This window comes from Triticum urartu, chromosome 7 (genome assembly GCF_003073215.2).
Source record: "Triticum urartu cultivar G1812 chromosome 7, Tu2.1, whole genome shotgun sequence".
NCBI classification, from domain to species: Eukaryota; Viridiplantae; Streptophyta; class Magnoliopsida; order Poales; family Poaceae; genus Triticum; species Triticum urartu.
This window is the reverse complement of record NC_053028.1, coordinates 638,017,558-638,025,339: the sequence shown is the minus strand read 5'-3', so window position 1 is coordinate 638,025,339 and position 7,782 is coordinate 638,017,558. Positions and strand designations below refer to the sequence as shown.

Below are 7,782 nucleotides of genomic sequence, written 5' to 3'. Positions count from 1 at the left end.
CTTTCGCTTTCAAATTTTTTTTTGAAACAATACCCATGTTCACACGGATGTAATGTGTATATGTGTAAAGTTTTAGGATGAAATATTTTGAATTGCGAGCTACACAAAAAAAATCATGGACTTTTAGGATGAACAATACATATGCTAACAAGACATATATTTTTCCTTTTTTGTAGCTCTCATTTTAACACGTCTCGACATGAAAATTCACACAAATGTACATTATGTCTCTAGATATATGTGTATTTTTTCATAATTTTTGGAACTACAAAAATTGAATTAAAAGTTTTCAAATTAAGGCCTCCATGGAGCTCGGTCTTCATTAGGCATTTTTGCTATGGTTTTTGTTATACAAGGCAGCTATCTTTAAATAATTGCAAAAAAGATATTATAAAACCATGGAGCGTCAAAATTCGAAACTAGTAATTTCGGTCGGCAGTCGACGTGTACGCGCGTACAGTTGTCTTGTTAAAAAATTATTTCATTAGTCAAAACAGTTTTGCTAGAACTCATCTAGATGAGATTTAATTTGGTCTCATTCACCTTTTATAGCCATTGGATGTGGTGCTATAAGATGCGTGTGTGCTGACGTGGGTTGTATCCGTTCTTGTTTTTCAGATGAATGAGACCAAATTACGTCTCATTTAGATGAGTTCTAGGTACTCCCTAGTCAAAAAGATTCCCGCGACGTGAGAATTACACGAGGGTGACAAGGTGCTCCAGCGTTCGTGGCACCGGCGGCGCTTGGTTGTGGACGACGCCTTCCAGCGCCTGCACGACCTGCGCCATGGTTGGGCGCTGCGCCTCCTCGTCCTGGATGCACCAGCATGCCGCCCTGCACGCCCGCTCCAGCTCCTTCGGCATCACATCGCCGCGCAACCGCAGGTCAGCCACGGCGCCCACCTCACCTTCCAAAACCTTTGCAGCGGCCCACACTGGGAAGAAGGTCAAGGAGGACTCACTCCCACCAGTCCCTGCCGCCTCCAGCTCGCTGTACCCTTTGGAGTTACGTCGTCCCGACTCCCGAGATGAGCTCGAAGAGCACCATGCCAAAGCTGTACACGTCGGCCTTAGCACTGATAGGCTGCCCAGAGATCCACTCCGGTGCCAGGTACCCGATGGTGCCCCGCATGGTCGTCAGCGCGCGGCTGAAGTCCCTCCCCACCAGCTTCGCCATCCCAAAGTCGGCGATCCTCAGGGACATGTCCTCGTCCAGCAAGATGTTCTCCGGCTTGATGTCGCAGTGTATGATGCAATCGCGGCAGCCATGGTGCAGGTAGGCCAGCCCTCTAGCCACACCGAGCATGATGCAGTACCGGTCGCGCCAGCTCATGCACGCACCGTCACGGAAGAGGAGGCCGTCGAGGGAGCCTCTGGGCATGTACTCGTAGACAAGCATCTTATCGTCGTCCGACGAGCAGAACCCGAGGAGCCGTACGAGGTTCACGTGCTGGATACAGCCCGGTGTGCTCACCTCCGTCCGGAATTGCTTGTCGCCTTGCCGCCCAAGACTTTCAAGCTTCTTCACTGCCACCTGGACTCTGATTGAGTTGTCTCCCTTATGCCGGTTCAGAACACCGCGGTACACCGAGCCGAAGCTACCGCGGCCCAGCCGCTCCGAGAAGTCCTTCGTGGCGGCATGGAGGTCGCCGTAACTGTACACGGCCAAGGAGGATACATTCTCATTTGCCATACTGACTAGTCTCCTTCGGGTACGAACAATCCTCCAGCCTAGTAACACCGATGCCCCCACTGCTACAACACCAGCCAATATGATGCCAAGGACAAACCATAACTTTCTTCCCATTTTCTCCCTGTCTACGCTATGGAGATCTTGCAATCCTCTTTCTGAAAGCCGAAGGTATAGGTTAGACCCGGGGCTGTCATATTCCAAGTAGAGCTGCTGAAGGTTGCGGAGCTCTCCGTACCAGACGATGCACTCCCCGGCAGAGAAGGCGTAGGCCTGGCAAGAGCAGCTCTTTAAGCAAGCCGATTCGCACTCTACTTTGCTCTGGGCAACGCCCACGGTGAGCGAGTCATCTGGAAGTTTCATGTCTGGCAGCATCACGAACCCGCCCGTCCTTGATCCGTTGTGCGCGCACCTGAGCGGTGAGCTCCGGCAGCACCCACCGCTCCAATCGTTGAGCGTCCAGTCCCCCTCCGTCACCGGGGCAAATCCGGGCGGACAGTGGCAAGGTAGCTTGCCTCCCTCGTCGCAAACGCCGAATGCGCCGCAGAGCGCGTACACGTCGCACTGCAACATGGGACCGGTCCACAAGAGCTGCCAGCTCCGGCTCGTGGGCATCCAAATGTACATTTGTGCCTGACCGGTGGGATCGAGCACGCTGCGTGTTATGGTTGCATTGTCGTAGAGCACGTTGATGACGCGCCGGTATGCCGGCGTCTCGACGTACGTCCCATTGTAGATGGTGTTTTTGGTCGCCTCCGGCAGCTTCGCGAAGGCTTGGCCGGTCCAAACGCCGGTCCGCCAGTACACGCGGGACCGGTTCCACATGTAGAAGACCTCGCTAGCGCCTTTCGGGTCCAGCGTCCCACTGAAGATCCCCGGCGCGGGGTCTTGGGCGTTCCGCCACGATGTGAGCGCCTGGTACTCGCCGGTGAGCTTGTTTTCCCCGATCCACGCTTCCGGCACCAGCGTGTCCGTCGGGTGGTCGAAGCTCTGCCACAGCACGTTGGAGGAGTTGCGGCCGTCGACAAGGACCAGGTTGTCGTTGTCGTGGATCTCCGCCGTGTTGTTTGAGCCCGGCGACAAGGCAAACGACAGGTTCGAAGACCACACGACGACCGGCGAGGTGGAGGCGCCGGCGGGGCCGACGAGCTCGAGGTTGCCGTCGTCAGCGGAGACACGGAACTCGGCGGAGGTGACAGCAGATAGCGGACTCGCGCGGTTGCCCACCCAGATGATGGTCTGGCCGGGGATTTTCTTGTACCAGATCCCGAGGTAGAACCTGTCTCCGGAGCTGCCAGCAGGGCTGAACAGGGCGAGCTCGAACTTGCCCTGTGCCGAGACCATCGTGTGGTTGCCTCGCAGCGGACGCCACGCCGAGAGAGTCGCCGCTGCACCCACTGCAGGTGCAGTGGCGAAGCACAAGCAGGCAAGGGCCATGAAAGTGGCTGTGGTCAAGAGTGACATGGTGATGGTGGAGCGCTTCCGTTTGCCGGTGAATTCTGAGGCGGGATGCAGCCGAATTTAGAGGCAGGTGAACGACGGAGACGGGTGGCAAGAAAAACCATCTTCTCGCGAGCGTCACATGCGTGATGACCCCGGCATGTTTTACTGGTTATTATTAAATTCTACTGCTCGTTCATTTCCCCGCAAAAAGGCAAGGGCTTTGAATTAGCCCGTGGCATGAGAGTCCACCATGGTGACGCACATACTCCACGTCAAATGCTCCTGTATAAACAGTAATATCCCAAAATATTTTAAAAAATATATATTAAAAAATGTTAGAATTATGTCGAATATTACTATACAAGGTAGCTTACAGTTGGACTTGGAGCCATACGGTGTGTAGATAGGATATACAATCGTGTCCAAATAGGACACTTGTATCCTAGACCTCTTATATAATGAGAGGATAGACACATGATGTAACCTATGTCAACATAATAGCACAGGAACTCGGATTTAAGTTCCTCATTACTCTATTTTGTGCTCTTAACTCCTGGAGTATCCGCTCCAGGCCATCACACATGACTACTGTTTGCGTGAAAGTGAACAACTTACATATTGGAAGCTACATATAAGAGTTACCTGTACTCAACATCATCGCTTTTTCTATGTTATCATCAGTCAAATTCGCAGTTTTCTCATCCTTTTCCCGGATAGTCTCTGACATCTGCCACCGCTATAGCACTCTACCTCCTTCTGTACTTGTCATCCGCACTTTGCCATGTGCATTGAACATCATACGGCCATGCACTCTCTCAACTTTTGACATTAGGACTTTCCGTCACTTTTCTCAGATTCTCCATGCTCAACTCTTGTCCATCTTCCGGCACCGATAGACCCAGTCACCCACTTGAATCCGATACTCGTCAACACTGCTTCAGCACCCTAAACAATTTAGTGTCTTGGTCTGTCGCTGTGTCTCGTGCTTACCCACGCCTCGCCGATATCACCGCGTCGAGCCTCTGTTGTCCTGGTCGAGTCTCCTGGGTAGCTAGCCCCCACTGCCTCAACCCCCACTGCAGAGAACCATCGATCATCACCGACCGATGCCGAGTATCACGTCTCCATCAGACCATTGGGCCCCAGTCCGATCCACGTGTCTCTCACTATCCTGCTGAAATAGTCTTCGATTCTCCGATCTTACATCGTAGCCCCTCCATCAGCACAGAGTGAAGTCGTCCATCAGACTTCAGCTCCACCTTCAACATGACTCCATATAGCTGGTTGTGCTACCCTGCGCCCTGTTGACTTCAAGTTCCCTTCTGCGCACTGCCTTGAATCAACCCTGCGCCATAGTCTGTCGAAGCTGCACAAGCCCTCAGGCCTGCACCATGTGTTTCCACGCCCCAGAAGTCGGCCACCATTAGCATCACACTCCTATGTCGTCTTCGCTGAAATCACCGCCGTCTTCTGTCCAACCGACATCCCTGACGATCCGTCAGACTGACTAGTCCAACCCAGCCGACCTTGTCCGACTGCAACCATGCTCCACCATGCGTCGTCTCCGCCCGCACATCCGTGCATTACTTGATGTTGGGGAACGTAGTAATTTCAAAAAAATTCCTACGCATATGCAAGATCATGGTGATGCATAGCAACGAGAGGGAAGAGTGTTGTCTACGTACCCTCGTAGACCGGCAACGGAAGCGTTGACACAACATAGAGGAAGTAGTTGTACGTCTTCCCGATCCAACCGATCCAAGTACCGAACGTACGGCACCTCTTAGTTCTGCACATGTTCAACTCGGTGACGTCCCTCGAGCTCCGATCCAGCAAAACGTTGACGGGGAGTTTCGTCAGCACGACGGCGTGATGACGGTGATGATGTTCTACCGATGAAGGGCTTCGCCTAAGCACCGCTACGATATGACCGAGGTGGAATATGGTGGAAGGGGGCACCGCACACGGCTAAGGAACGATCACGAAGATCAACTTGTGTCATGGGGTGCCCCCTTGCCCCCGTATATAAAGGAGGGAGAGGGGGAGGTGCGGCCGGCCCTAGGGGTGTGCCTGGAGGAGTCCTACTCCCACCGGGAGTAGGACTCCCTGCTCTTGCCTTGTTGGAAAAGGAAGGGGGAAGGGAGAAATAGGAAAGGGGGCGCCCCCCCCCTTCCTTGTCCTATTAGGACTAGGGGGAGGGGGCGCGCGGCCTGCCCTGGCCGGCCCCCCTCTTCTCCCTTATGGCCCATGTAGGCCCAATAACCCCCGGGGGGTTCCTATAACCCCCCGGTACTCCGGTAAAATCCCGATTTCACCCGGAACATTTCTGATATCCAAATATAGGCTTCCAATATATCAATCTTTATGTCTCGACCATTTTGAGACTCCTCGTCATGTCCGTGATCACATCCGGGACTCCGAACAACCTTCGGTACATCAAAACACAAAAACCCTAATTACGATCGTCACCGAACTTTAAGCGTGCGGACCCTACGGGTTCGAGAACTATGTAGACATGACCGAGACACGTCTCCGGTCAATAACCAATAGCGGAACCTGGATGCTCATATTGGCTCCTACATATTCTACGAAGATCTTTATCGGTCAGACCGCATAACAACATACGTTGTTCCCTTTGTCATCGGTATGTTACTTGCCCAAGATTCGATCGTTGGTATCTCAATACCTAGTTCAATCTCATTACCGGCAAGTCTCTTTACTCGTTCCGTAATACATCATCCCGCAACTAACTTATTAGTTGCAATGCTTGCAAGGCTTAAGTGATGTGCATTACCGAGAGGGCCCAGAGATACCTCTCCGACAATCGGAGTGACAAATCCTAATCTCGAAATACGCCAACCCAACAAGTACCTTCGGAGACACCTGTAGAGCAACTTTATAATCACCCAGTTACGTTGTGACGTTTGGTAGCACACAAAGTGTTCCTCCGGTAAACGGGAGTTGCATAATCTCATAGTCATAGGAACATGTATAAGTCATGAAGAAAGCAATAGCAACAAACTAAACGATCATGTGCTAAGCTAATGGAATGGCTCAAGTCAATCACATCATTCTCCTAATGATGTGATCCCGTTAATCAAATGACAACTCATGTCTATGGTTAGGAAACATAACCATCTTTGATCAACGAGCTAGTCAAGTAGAGGCATACTAGTGACACTCTGTTTGTCTATGTATTCACACATGTATTATGTTTCCGGTTAATACAATTCTAGCATGAATAATAAACATTTATCATGATATAAGGAAATAAATAATAACTTTATTATTGCCTCTAGGGCATATTTCCTTTAGTCTCCCATTTGCACTAGAGTCAATAATCTAGTTCACATCGCCATGTGATTTAATACCAATAGTTCACATCACCATGTGATTAACACCCATAGTTCACATCTACATGTGACCAACACCCAAAGGGTTTACTAGAGTCAATAATCTAGTTCACATCGCTATGTGATTAACACCCAAAGAGTACTGAGGTGTGATCCTGTTTTGCTTGTAAGAGAAGTTTAGTCAACGGGTCTGCCACATTCAGATCCCTAAGTATTTTGCAAATTTCTATGTCAACAATGCTCTGCATAGAGCTACTCTAGATAATTGCTCCCACTTTCAATAAGTATCCAGATTGAGATTTAGAGTCATCTGGATCAGTGTCAAAATTTGCATCGACGTAACCCTTTACGACGAACCTTTTGTCACTTCCATAATCGAGAAACATATCCTTATTCCACTAAGGATAATTTTGACCAATGTCCAGTGATCTACTCCTAGATCACTACTGTACTCCTTTGCCAAACTCAGGGCAGGGTATACAATAGGTCTGGTACACAGCATTGGCATACTTTATAGAACCTATGGCTGAGGCATAGAGAATGACTTTTATTCTCTCTCTATCTTCTGCCGTGGTCGGGTTTTGAGTCTTACTCAACTTCACACCTTGTAACACAGGCAAGAACTCCTTCTTTGACTGTTCCATTTTGAACTACTTCAAAATCTTGTCAAGGTATGTACTCATTGAAAAACTGATCAAGCGTCCTGATCTATCTCTATAGATCTTGATGCTCAATATGTAATCAGCTTCACCGAGGTCTTTCTTTGAAAAAAAACTCCTTTCAAACATTCCTTTATGCTTTGCAGAATAATTCTACATCATCTCCGATCAACAATATGTCATACATATACTTATCAGAAATGTTGTAGTGCTCCCACTCACTTTCTTGTAAATACAGACTTCACCGCAAGTCTGTGTAAAACTATATGCTTTGATCAACTTATCAAAGCGTATATTCCAACTCCGAGATGCTTGCACCAGTCCATAGATGGATCACTGGAGCTTGCATATTTTTTTAGTACCTTTAGGATCGACAAAACCTTCTGGTTGCATCATATACAACTCTTCTTTAATAAATCCTATTAAGGAATACAGTTTTGTTTATCCATTTGCCAGATTTCATAAAATGTGGCAATTGCTAACATGATTCGGACAGACTTAAGCATAGATACGAGTGAGAAACTCTCATCATAGTCAACACCTTGAACTTGTCGAAAACCTTTTTGCGACAATTCTAGCTTTGTAGATAGTAACACTACTATCAGCGTCCGTCTTCCTCTTGAAGATCCATTTAATC

General features: G+C 49.3%; 1 pseudogene; it reads right to left on the bottom strand.

Annotated features, from left to right (window-relative positions):
• Positions 1 to 696: 696 nt before the first annotated feature.
• LOC125520771 lies at positions 697 to 3,154 on the bottom strand (annotated as a pseudogene).
• Positions 3,155 to 7,782: the final 4,628 nt, after the last annotated feature.